This window comes from Brachycentrus maculatus, unplaced genomic scaffold, assembly GCF_059751285.1.
Source record: "Brachycentrus maculatus isolate JH-2025_06_01 unplaced genomic scaffold, ASM5975128v1 h1tg000203l, whole genome shotgun sequence".
In the NCBI taxonomy this organism is placed as follows: domain Eukaryota; kingdom Metazoa; phylum Arthropoda; class Insecta; order Trichoptera; family Brachycentridae; genus Brachycentrus; species Brachycentrus maculatus.
In genome coordinates, this window is record NW_028280954.1 from 217,487 (window position 1) to 231,753 (window position 14,267).

Below are 14,267 nucleotides of genomic sequence, written 5' to 3' on the forward strand. Positions count from 1 at the left end.
CCACTGTCAATAAATTTCACATTTTTAAATTTTTCTCAAGCCTTCTTACATTAACGAATCGTCAATCTAATACATCGTTCCCAGCGCGCTAAGAATTAATTTCCTGTTAACACATTGTTTGCGGGTAATTTTTCCATCACCCCGACCCTAATTATACTCAGCCAGTCTGTCGCCCGACCCTCAGTATAGTAATCACAAGTAACCGCAACACCCAATTCCCATCCTGTACAATATTTTGTGGCGTCTCTCGCATTCTACCAAAAGTTAGCAAATAGAACGCATTTAAGCGTCTCCTGCTCTCTACCAACAGTATGTTAAAGACGCTTTTAAGCATTTCCCACAAACAATGTGTTAATAATATTTATTATATCGGACACTGGGTTATTCACCCTAAGGATAAGATGTCAATTTAAAAGTGCCTCAACTTGATATGAAGCTTGTATCGTTCTTCTCTTTTTATATGAAAGAAGACGGAAGTGTATAAAGTGGTCGCTTAAGCAGCCAAATGCCGGGTCGTTAGCCCTGGGATGTTCAGACTTCCATCTCCTTTCATATAGAAATGGAAGAACGATACATGTTTCATAACAACTTGAGACACTTTTAGATTAATTTCCTGTATTGAGAACCTGTTCTGAAATTCTGACTCAGAAGTTAATTTTATCTACTCATCTTATATCTACATACATAATATAGCTTTCTCGATGCGAGCGAGGATGGGCTGGACTCAGATTTTGTGTTTAAAATTAATATTATTTAATGAATCTATCTTATAAGAATTATTATCCTTGTACTTTATACTCTATTATAATGTGTATATTCAATTTATAACATTTTGAAGGTACAGATACACATGCTACTAATTAAACATACTTAAGACGAGCATGCTCTCTAGCTGCATACATTTGCTCGAAACAAGCATGCTTGTTTACATACATCAATACTAGCATGCTCCGAAGCAAACCTCAGAGCACACCCCTTCCATCCACGCTGCAGGTAGCATGCTCAAAATGAGCACGCTTATTTCTAGCAAAGTACGTACGTTTCTTCTGAGCCCTCTGTCCTCCACTGCTGGATATAGGCCTCTTCCCCTTCTTTCCATTTCCTCTGGTCGCTGCTTGCAGCCAGTTTCTACCCCCCACAGCGACTATGTCGTCTGACCATCTCTTTTGGGGTCTTCCGACGCCTCTTTTGTTCTCCCAAGTACGTACACACATCCTACTTGCTAGCGATTGCTCAATAATAGTATGCTTTTGTGCTAATAATGAGCATTCAATTCAATTTTAATTAAATTTGTTCAGTAAAAATTAACTAGAATTTAAAGTTTATATATTAACACAAAAATTATATAGTAAGCAAGAACACTCTTGTTAAAGACGTAGAAGAATCTTGCTTGGGAATACCCCCTAGGCACATGGAACAGATGAATAGTATAGCGGTAGCTCTTCCTACATTCATAACCATCGGCAGGTTGATCGGCAGGTTGGTCCTGTGTATAGGAATGGGAAACAATGCCGACGCAGTCTTAGCTAAGTATCGGGAACATTCAGACCAATGCTCCGGATAATTTCAGGATTATTGATCATACCGCGCAACAATTGATAAAAATGCGTAATCAAGCATGTGTATCTAGACCTTTGGATTATAAGAGTAGTAATACTAGGTAACTAAACATAGTGATTCCCTTTGTTCAGTACTTGACCCATAAGTTGACTGATATTGGTAAGTTTTTATCTTCCGTTTTGACGTTATGTATAATGGTGACTGTACATTTGATGAACAGAAGTATTTATGACCTTGCTACGAGCTGACAAATTTCAAGTCACTTAATCAACAAATTAACCTTGGAAAATCCGCTTTAAAAAGGCGCTGGAATGCGGTTCCAGTACTTTCTTTGTCAAAAGAAGCATTGCGTATAACCGATGAGTTGTTTCGTGATTATCAGTTATTTGTCATCTTTTATACAAACCTCATAATATACTTTTGTAGTTTTCTTCACCGTTAATTGATAGAAATTTTATAAAGATCGATTGGATAAATTTTATTTTTCTTACCGTATATTTAAAACGGTTACCGAAGACACTCTGGCATCTAAAAAATAGCTATTTATACAGTTTTAGACAAACAAAAAGATTTGCATCGATTTGGCCCGTTTTTTGTCATTCTAATAGCTATTCGTACTTCAAGTGAACTCGAACAAAATTTATGTTTATTTCTCGTTCGATCTATTCAAATCTCTCATAAAAACATACAATTACTTTACGATAACATGGTCTGTTTTGAAATTCATTTTGTAAATTGGTTAATTTTTTTAAATGACTGCTCTCTGCTGTTAAGATTCTTCTTCTTCTTTTTCCATGTTCGCTCCCTAGGTGGAGCATATGGCCAACACGAGTCGTCTCCAAGTCACTCTGTCACGCGCCATCTCCTTGGCTTCCTCCCAGGTCAGTCCGGCGTCTCGAAGTTCCGCTGAGTATAGTCGGTGAATGGTCGTCAGCGGCCTTCCGGGGCGCCGGAATCCTCGGGGTTGGAAGAAGAGACATGAGGGGTTGATGCCCTCAGGTGGCATTCTAAGGACATGTCCCAACCATGTCCACCTTCTTCTCTTCAGGACTTCCAGTATGAGGGGCTGTTGAGTTCTTCTCCTCACATCGTCATTCCTGACGAAGTCATACCACTTTATACCCAGTATTCGCCTCAGGCATCTATTTTCAAAACTTGCTAGTTTCTTGCTTTGAGCTTTGGTGAGGTGCCACGACTCACATCCGTACAGCAACACTGTTAGGATGCAGGCATTAAAGAGACGACACTTGGTTTTTGTCGAGTAAAGCAGTGAGTCCCAGACATTGCGCATTTTATTGAATATAGCTCCTGCCATTCCGAGCCGTACATTCAGTTCCTTCTGGACACTACCATCCTCCACCATGAGTGTTCCAAGGTATCTGAAGGTGTCGACTCGAACGAGCGCTCGTCCCTCACAAGTAAGATGTTGATCTCGGTGGTCTTTTTGGCGTTCACTCTTAGGCCTAACCGAGCGGAGTTTATTTGGAGGGAGTCAATTATATCTTGCAGGGCTCCGATCGATGTATCTATTAGAACTGCATCGTCCGCATATTCTAAATCACATAATTTCTGAGCAGGACTCACTGCAATTCCTCGATCCGGTGGAATTGACATTCGTAGGATGAAGTCAAACATGATGATGAAGAGAAATGGGGCTAGTACACAGCCTTGCTTCACCCCAGTAGAGACCTCAAATGGTTCACTGCACACATCATCTATTCTAACGCAGCATTCGCTGTTAGTGTGAAGCGCCCTGATAATGGCCACAATTTTGACAGGAACTCCATATGCTTCTATGATATTCCAAAGAGAAGACCTATGCGGGCTGTCGAAAGCTTTTTCGTAGTCTACAAAACAGCAGGCAAGGGCGCAGTTCCATTCGTTACTTTGCTGTAACAGGCATCGTAAGTTATGTATATGGTCAGCGCACGCCCTGCCTGGTAGAAAGCCCGCTTGGTTCTCTCTGAGGACTCGCATTATTGGTTTTTGGATTCTTGCCAAAATTATTTGTGCCAGAATTTTTCCAGGAACGCTTAAAAGAGTAATGCCACGGTAGTTATCACACAACAGCGGATCACCCTTTTTGTGGAGGGCTATAACTTCCCCGTTTACCCAATCCTTCGGGCACCTTTCCTCTTCCCATACCTTTGAAAGTAGGTGATACAGGGGGTCGAGGAGAGCGTCCATGCCACTCTTGACGCAGTAAAAAGTTCAATAAGTGGCTTGATATTTATTTTTAATACATTGTGTTATATTTTTAATACATTGTGTTATATTTTTAAACTTTAAAAACGTTCTCCTGAGAAATCAAGTTTTTTGATTTATGACGTTCTTGAAAGGAGTGACCGATATGTCCTCAGGTATTTAAATAAAAATTGTATTAAATTTTCCCATTATTTTAACATCATATATTTACTTAAGACTTCTTTGGCACTTATATTTATATTGAATAATAAGACAATTAGTAATGGCATTTATTGGTTTATTCTTTTGTGTTATATGTACTAATATATTTGCCTGTATTACATGTAATAGTAAATATACTGCCCTTATAATGGTCTCCATTCCATTCTGACTGAGCTAACATAACATGGTTTTTGCTATCAGTAACTCGTTTCTTGTTTGCAATTTTAATTTTTTATTTGATATAGAGATAAAATATATTTATAAAAATAATATCAATAGTTATGTGAATTTTTTCAAAGAATTTTATAGTAAAAAAAGTATAAATTACAGTTAATTTTATCTTGAGATGTTCAAATTTTCGTACACAAATACCGGTTTAACTCTAAGGATCGTTATAAGGCCTACAACCTGTCATTGGCTGGTATAAAGATAAAAATTGTATCAAAATTCAGAAAGATCTCACCTTTGTTAATAAAAAGATTTAGGTCTATTACTTTACAAAAATTTCAACAGATGGCTGTTGGAGCTCCCGTATGATGTGTTCATGTCACAAGGTTTAAAAATCAAAGGAAAATATGGATGTTAAATCATGAGCAGCATGGTGAGTGACGGGTCGTACACTCTTTACATGCCCAGACTTCATTTCTGTCAGGATATTTACAACATCTTAAAATAACATTTATTTATAACTATTTTTTTCTTTTCTTTACTGTTTTGTGCTAGGCGCTGGCACATGATCGTGATAAAAGTGCTAACAGCAAGACTGCACTTTACTAGAGTAATGAAATATGGAGCAGATCGCTTCTTAACACATTGTTGTCGGGCAGTTTTTCATCAACCCCGACCCTAATTAGTATACTTATTAGGTTCGTATCTTAATCGCAAGTAACCTAATCATTCTTTCTTACTCCTCATTACTAAGAGTTGTGACCCTTGGGGAAGGAATGACCCTTCTCTGCGTTGCAACCACCGAGGTGCTTGATGTTGCCTTAATTTGATTGGTTCATCGCATGGGGATCTTCCTCTCCCTCTCTTTCCCTCAACATCATAAGTAACCGCAAATCCGATTCCAATCTGTACAATGTTTTTTGGCGACTCATGCTCTATCGAAAGTAAGCAAATATAACGCTTATAAGCGTCTCCCGCTCTCTACCAATAGTACATAAAAAGACGCTTTTAAGCGTTTCCCGCAAACAATGTGTTAAGAAGCACTTTTAAGAAGGGCACGTGGCAGCGCCGTAGCACTTTTTGGCTCTGAAATGACTAATTGTGTATTGTTTTGAATAAGGGAACAATTATCACATTATTTAATAAGAACAATTTATGGCGATCCATTAAGAATTTTGTTTATGTATTCTGGTTACGGCAACTGTTTTGAACACTGTAAAAATGTGTATGTAAATAATTATTTTTGTTGTGTAATAATAATATTATCATTAAATATCTTTTACTACTATGTATCGAGTTTTCTTTTATTTTTACACTCTCCATTTGAAACAGTAATTTCCGGATGATCCACAAACTAGCTCCACACTCTCCAGTCGGCCGCCATCTTCTTCGCAAACTCTCGCGGCTCGGGTAACTTTACATATATTATATATATGTTTGTGGCTCCAAGAAAAAAAGGTTGGGTACCAATGGTCTAAATGCAACAGTGACATGAAATATTTGAAACAATAGACTCGTGTTGCAGAATATAACCACATTACCACAAATATTTATAATAAAAGTGTATGTAATAGAAATTATATATATATATATATATATATATATATATATATATATATATATATATATATATATATATATATATATATATATATATATATATATATATATATATATATATATATATATATATATATATATATATATATATATATATATATATATATATATATATATATATATATATATATATATATATATATATATATATATATATATATATATATATATATATATATATATATATATATATATATATATATATATATATATATATATATATATATATATATATATATATATATATATATATATATATATATATATATATATATATATATATATATATATATATATATATATATATATATATATATATATATATATATATATATATATATATATATATATATATATATATATATATATATATATATATATATATATATATATATATATATATATATATATATATATATATATATATATATATATATATATATATATATATATATATATATATATATATATATATATATATATATATATATATATATATATATATATATATATATATATATATATATATATATATATATATATATATATATATATATATATATATATATATATATATATATATATATATATATATATATATATATATATATATATATATATATATATATATATATATATATATATATAATAAAAGTGTATGTAATAGAAATTATATATATATATATATATATATATATATATATATATATATATATATATATATATATATATATATATATATATATATATATATATATATATATATATATATATATATATATATATATATATATATATATATATATATATATATATATATATATATATATATATATATATATATATATATATATATATATATATATATATATATATATATATATATATATATATATATATATATATATATATATATATATATATATATATATATATATATATATATATATATATATATATATATATATATATATATATATATATATATATATATATATATATATATATATATATATATATATATATATATATATATATATATATATATATATATATATATATATATATATATATATATATATATATATATATATATATATATATATATATATATATATATATATATATATATATATATATATATATATATATATATATATATATATATATATATATATATATATATATATATATATATATATATATATATATATATATATATATATATATATATATATATATATATATATATATATATATATATATATATATATATATATATATATATATATATATATATATATATATATATATATATATATAAATGTAATATCTTCTTTGTGATCAGTAATTTTTCCTTTTTTACATTTAAAATATAAAAAAATAGTAATGTTAGTACATAACTGTCACCGAAATTTTATACAATTGGTTTCGAAAGTACCCGTCTCTTCGTCAGGACAATCGCAAATAATAATACAAGTCACTATCATAGCACTATCCACACTAACACAAAACATTGATCATATGCGTTTTTGGTGGAACAAATGAGTGAGAAAAGAACGGTAAAATAAAAATGTAGTTCGAAAAAAGAGCAGAGGAAGACCGATAAAACTTGGCACGGGTGTGTCAAATACTTGAATTTCCAGATGTTTAATCCTGCACCCCACCCACCAATTCATTCATGAAAAATCACTAATAATTATCTGAATCAAACCTGGGACCTCTGTCACGGTCACCAAATACGTTATCCACTGCACCATAGGGCGGAGTTCATGACGTCACAATGCACAGAAAACGCATTATATTTGATGTCCAATACAAGAATTGTAGTGAAAAATTATGACCTGCTGACTAATCGGTCAGGTTTCTCTACCAGTAGACTAGCGAATGAAGCAGGTATAGCTTCCTCGCGTTATAAAGTACTAGAATAAACTTAACTAACATCGACTTCGAATGCAAGTCTTTATATTTGATTCATTAATTCAAACCCTTATCTGCACCCTAATGGTGCATAGGGCACTCTGCGTCATATAAACGCCGTGTTATCTTGATCGTTAACACATGAAGGAAAGGTGATCAGCCCTCCGCTTCCGGTACCAGTCCAAGGTAATATTGAATAAATATAAGATTGAAAAAATCACTTATATTTATTTGACCACCCCCTGGGAATAAAACCCGGAACCTCCAGTACGGTAGCCTAGCGTGCTGACCATTACACTACGGAGGCGGCTTTATATTTAAAGTTACCTACTATAATTTCCCTAACTAAAGTGCCCTAACCATTACTACCTTCCTAATTTCTATTTCATATCCATTTCCTCTTCCGTCTTGTGTTTCGTTATTAAATATATTCCACTCCTTAATCCAAGAATCTTAAGGACTGACCACTTTGGGATTCTATACACCATCTGAGCGTTTGTACACTACACAGAATTTCACCGTCCGGCACTTCAGTTGATAAAACGAATGATTGGCTTGGATTAGCTTGTGCTTTTGTTTTTCTTTCTTCGGATCGGTGTCCTCGATCGGTGCGTGATCACGGTGCGCGTAAATTCGATCACGCTAAACTGTCGTAGTCGCTTTTATTAAAAAAAAACGGACTACTGGACGGTAAAATTCCGTATAGTGCACAAGCGCTCTTTATAATAACAACATTTTTTCGCTCTCATTGTAAAAGTGGAAAAAAAACTATATTATGTAGTTGTCATTTATTGACTATGGCGGTATGCACACGATTGGGGCTATGTTGTTGTCACCAATGTGTCACCAACATAACCACATTCCTTACAATTAAATAGAATGCAATTTCACCAAGAAATGTTTACACAAAACTTATTTTCAAAATATATATACAATATATACATACACTCATATATTTAAAAATGGTAGCCACAATTTGTAATCAGTACCTTCGTTCATCATATCGCGAGCTCGCTGTACTTTACACGAACTCCATGGGAAACGTGTCTCGCGACTGCTTTTTGAAGCGTCTTCTTTAGCGTACCTTAGCATAGCTTCAGTAGGTGTCTGTCCCTAGCCGCGGTCGCTCGCTAGCCGAAAGTATACCGGAAACAATACTATTTCGAGGTATTTCCAGTGCTTTATTGGTATATTGTCGCAGTGATAGCCTCCTGTATTCCTGATAACCGGTTTCACCCTTCTCACCGCAAGACAGAAGAAATATCTGTGTTGATAAACAAAATAAAATTAATATCGATCTTTCGGTAACATAAAAATAAAATAATAATAAATATCATAATTTTTAAATCAAATACGTATTATCTTGTTTCAAGGTTGTTTCATATATGGAAATTTCAACTCTGGATGTTCAAAGAAGCAACATCTTTTCTTGTGCTAATTTTCCTTTTATAAGTTATTTTGTATAACCTTCGAATCTTTAATACAAAATACAAATATTTTATAACAATTTAATATATTTAAAAATTGCTTTTAAACGCTTGTTAAATTGTAATAATCTGCAGTAAATTATCATAAAAGTAAAGTGCGCAGAAAATAATACGTGTTAAATAAATCACAAAGAAATAAAATATGGAAGTGGGTAGTGCCTTTTAAAAATAAAGCGGATATCAATCAAAATAATAAAATAAATCTTTTTCTTCTAACCCCTATCTGCACCCAAAGGTGCATAGGGCACTGCATCGTATTGACGCAGAGTTATCTTGATCGTTAGTTACATGAAGGCAAAGTGATCATTCTAGCTAGGTCCAGTCCAGGGTAATATTCAATAAATATTAGCGTGTAAAATCATAAATAATTATGTATTTTCACCCCCACCTGGGAATCGAACGCGGGACCTTCAGCACGGTAGCTAAACATGGTTACTATTACACCACGGAGTCGGAATCTAACCTTAATATTATATTTTTATCTATTGTCATTAATTCTTATTACTATTTAATTTATTATTTCATACTTTATTAATGCAGACATAACTAGTTTCGAGAACATTTGTAGTTCTCAATTAAAAAATATAAATTATAACCCTCATCCGCACCTAATGGTGCATAGGGCACTGCATCAAGTTGACGCAGTGTTATCTTGATCATTACTTACACGAAGGCAAGGTGATCACTCTTGCGCTTCAGGAACCAGTCCAGGGTAATATTAAATACATATTACAGTGGTAAATCACTAATATTTATTTTCACCTCCCCCCCTGGGAATCGAACCTGGGACCTCCTGCACGGTAGCTAAACACGCTGACTATTACACCACGGAGGCGGATAAAAGTAAAGATAATAAGGTGGAATAGTGGGAACTGTTGGGGAGGAGAAGGAGAGTAGCAGCGATGCCTAGGGCACTCGGAGTTGCATATCATATCTATGAGGACCTCATACATATGATATGCAACCTGCACCCGCACCCGCGTGAACGTGGAAGAGGCGAGAATGTTTGTAAATAGAGTGGTATGGCGTTCTATTCTCTCAGCCTACCCCTGCGGGGAAGCGACGTGGTGTTTAGTTAGTTAGTTTGATAATGCTCCCTAAAACTGGTGGAAATACAAATTTATAAACAAGAGTTATTTTTAAATTTATTTAACAAAACACTTGTTTTTTTACCACTCGAGTTTATTTATGACTACTAGTTTCGGAAGCTTAGATTCCATCTTCAGGTCTATTTAGGTTACCTATTCGGACCTATCCAGGTCTTTTATTTTATAACTAAAACATAATTAATAAAAAATAGTTCTATAAATAAGGAGAGGGGTAAATTAATTGAGTTATTTTTATTTTCACCTGTTGATATGGGTTCTCGAAACTAGTCGTGTTTACATTATCGATCTCGAAAGTGGTATTTTACAAAAGTTTTATTTGTATATTTAAATTGTCGTTACAAAGTCATATATGAATGGGATTTGTGAATGTGGGTAAGGACCTTGAAAAAATACATGTATAATTACTCCATACGTGTATAATAGGCCTAGATTTTTGCATCTATATTAGCTACTTTTCCATGGTTTTCTCCATTATAACCATGAAAACAAATGTATCCACTTTTATCACTATGGAATGTGAAAGGTTACATCTATAATCATAATAAAAACAATCGCATTTTTAAGCTGTAGGGAGTACCGAAATAAAATAAAATACATACATAATGAAATAATAATAAAATGCAATAGTTTTATTTTATTTTATTGCAGTGGTCAGAGTGTTTGTATTCCGTGCATTGGTTAGTGTTTGCATAAATTCATTTTGAGGTGATAGTTGAACAAATTTTTGGTAAAAGAAGCAGACGAAGACTGAGAAAAACTTGGCTTGACAAGTGTTTCAAATACTTGAATGTGGTCATGTCAGAAGTCGGAATAATCGGCGTGTATGTATGAGAAGATGTATGAATGTGGAAGAGGTGAAGATTGTGTGCAAAGACAGATTGGTATATATATATATATATATATATATATATATATATATATATATATATATATATATATATATATATATATATATATATATATATATATATATATATATATATATATATATATATATATATATATATATATATATATATATATATATATATATATATATATATATATATATATATATATATATATATATATATATATATATATATATATATATATATATATATATATATATATATATATATATATATATATATATCCTGTAAATATAAAGACTACAGAAGTGTTTAACCTTCACATGTTATCAAGTATTTAAATTAAATTATCATTTATTAACTATTATTTAAAATACACGAATATCAAACGAAGATTTTTTCATATGATTTTTTTATACAAGAGCGAATAATTTTCCTTCGAAGGAAATTAGTTACGCAAACAATTTTTAGTAATGCAGGGTAAAAGTTCAATTATGGACACCCTGACAGACACTAGGCACTTCATGCCAATATTTAGAATACTTTTTTTGATGTAAAGTTTAACTGTCAAAACTATTTAACTAACCATCTCGCCACTTTCCGCAGAGAGAGAGCATAGAAGGCCTCACCACGGTCTTTGCAAACGTTCTTCGCTTCTTTTACATTCATGCATCTCCGCATACATACCCGCCGATTGTTTCGACTCCTGACCTGATTTAAGTATTTGACATAAGTATGTCAATCAAGTTATTGTGCTAAGTTTTCTTCGGTATTCCTCTGCTTCTATTGCCAACCGCATTTGTAGTGTGGGGTTCTGTGATCGTGTCAGCGTGATGTTAGCTAATTGGTTTAGTCATTTTTCGGAACCGAGCGTCTGTAAGTGTCCGTGTAGCTGTTTGGACAGCGTTTGGAGGACGTCCAAATTAATATTCAACTTCTCTACTTTGATTCTTCAAATATATTACAAAAGTCGCACTGAGTTGCGAAAACCATTCAAATTATTGACATTTTTAACTACTGTCACACATGTTATATGTATGTTACATTACAAGTTGTCCGCCTCCGTGGTGTAATGGTTAGCGTGTTTAGTTACCGTGCTGGAGATCCCGGTTTCGATTTCCATGAAAATAAATATAAATGATTTTACACTCTAATATTTATTTAATATTTATCCGCCTCTGTAGTGTAATGGTCAGCACGCTCGGCTACCCGTACTGGAGGTCCCGGGTTTGATTCCTAGGGGGGATCAAATAAATGTAGGTGATTTTTTCACTCCAATATTTATTCAATATAACCCTGGACTGGTAACTGAAGCGGGGGGGCGATCACTTTTCCTTCTTGTGTTAGAGATCAAGATAACACTGCGTTTAGATGATGATGTTCGTGCCCTATGCACCATCAGGGTACGGTTAAGGGTTTGAAGCAGAACATTAAGTCCGCCTTCGTGGTGTACCCAATGGTGCGTAGAGCACTATTCGTATAGACGTAGAGTTAGTTATCTTGATCGTTACTTACATGACGGTAAGGTGCGTTTCAGGGACCAGTCCAGGGTAATATTAAATAATAAATATTAGAGTGTAAAATCACTAATATTTATTTTCACCCCCCCTGGGAATCGAACCCGGAACCTCCAGCACGGTAGCTAAATACGTTAACCATTACACCACGGAGGCGGACAAAAATGTTATTATTAATATTATGAATGTTTTTATTAATTGATTTAGCTGTCACTTTGTGAGAATATTAATAATATTCTCAATTCTACCGATAACGCTTATCTAAGCCATGCATTTTATCTTTATTTCACCATTCGAAGATCTATTATACATCGTTTTGCTGTAATTTCGGCTAAGGAATCGCGTTTCGACTGCATTTAGTCTACTTTCATCCTTCTTTTCCCTGCTATATCGCTCACTCCTTTCAACAACGTCCTCCATTTAAAAAAATGATTTTTCAGGAGATCCCCTTTAAAGTTTAAAAATATAATGGAATGTATTAAAAATAAATATCAAGCCACTTATTGAACTTTTTACTGTGCAACAGATCTTTTTAGATAAAACATGAATGTTTTTTCTCCATTTGAAAAATATTTAGTACATTTAAAAAAATAATTAAACAATACATTTTCTTTAAAATTAAAAAACAACACTTTCTGCCCTGTAGCGGGTAAATATTAAATTAAAAATATGCTGCTTTTGCTGGGATATACATAGTACATTTTCTGGGCATTCAGAAAACACGCACAACTGAAAATTGTCGATTTTTGATATATGATGTTGTTGAAAGGAGTGAGGGATATGTTCCTTGGTAGAGATAATTGGATTCTCCATTGTTTACTCTGGAAGTTCTCACCGAAATTTTCAGTTTCAAGTTCAAATGATTTCTTCCGAAACACGTTCGTTTTCAGCCAGGCATCAAAAATGAAAGTGGCTCAGCACTTCCAGAAAAAAGACAAATCTGTCTTACGGTGATAATAAATCAAGTAGAAAATATTTTCACTTTTTTTACTCGGGTTCCGCTAGTACCAACCCGTTTGCTAATTTATTCGCGACACGTAGAGCTTCCATTACAACCTCACAAGCGAAAGTCTTTCATTGTATAATGAAAAACCTACGAAGTACATCCCGACAAAGCTAGGTTATAGAAATAGAGGTATTTAAAATAGTATAATAGTGTAAAAAAGTATTTTCATTGCTACTGCAAAATAATTATACGCGCAATGCATCTGTGTATCCGTTATAAAGTGCCAATTATTCGCTTTTAATTTATAGAACTGAATTCACACCCAGATATGCAAAGTTTACAGTAAGCAAGCAAATAAATCGATGGCTTAATGTAAAAATAAATTAGCATTTTCAAGTCGAATTGATTTAAGTGTTGAGAAATTTTCTTTTGCCTTACTAAGTGTCTGATTTTTCATTTGGTTTGAAACGCAGAGGCCGCATGTGACATCTCCACGAAGCAAATTCAACGAAGGCTTCGTATAGAAAAGTTTTAGTGTTACTTGTGTGAGGTGATTTAGGGGAATAGTAATTTGTTTTTGTTTTACTTGGCGCCCGCGGTACTTAGCTGGATAAAAAGTGAAGAAAATGACGTAGAATCGACCAGTTAGCATACAAATTGTCACTTTCTTCTAATACAATATT

At 32.5% G+C, this 14,267-nt stretch overlaps 1 protein-coding gene across 3 annotated transcripts in view; it reads left to right on the forward strand.

Annotated features, from left to right (window-relative positions):
- Positions 1–8,772: 8,772 nt before the first annotated feature.
- Positions 8,773–14,267, forward strand: part of snu (ABC-type transporter snustorr) — a 133,202-nt gene continuing 127,707 nt past the window's right edge. For 2 of the 3 annotated variants that reach the window (XM_088263759.1, XM_088263760.1), the window contains exon 1: positions 8,773–8,841. The gene's annotated coding sequence lies outside the window, so the exon portion shown is untranslated. The remainder of the gene's footprint in view (positions 8,842–14,267) is intronic. The other variant, XM_088263758.1, reaches the window with a different exon arrangement.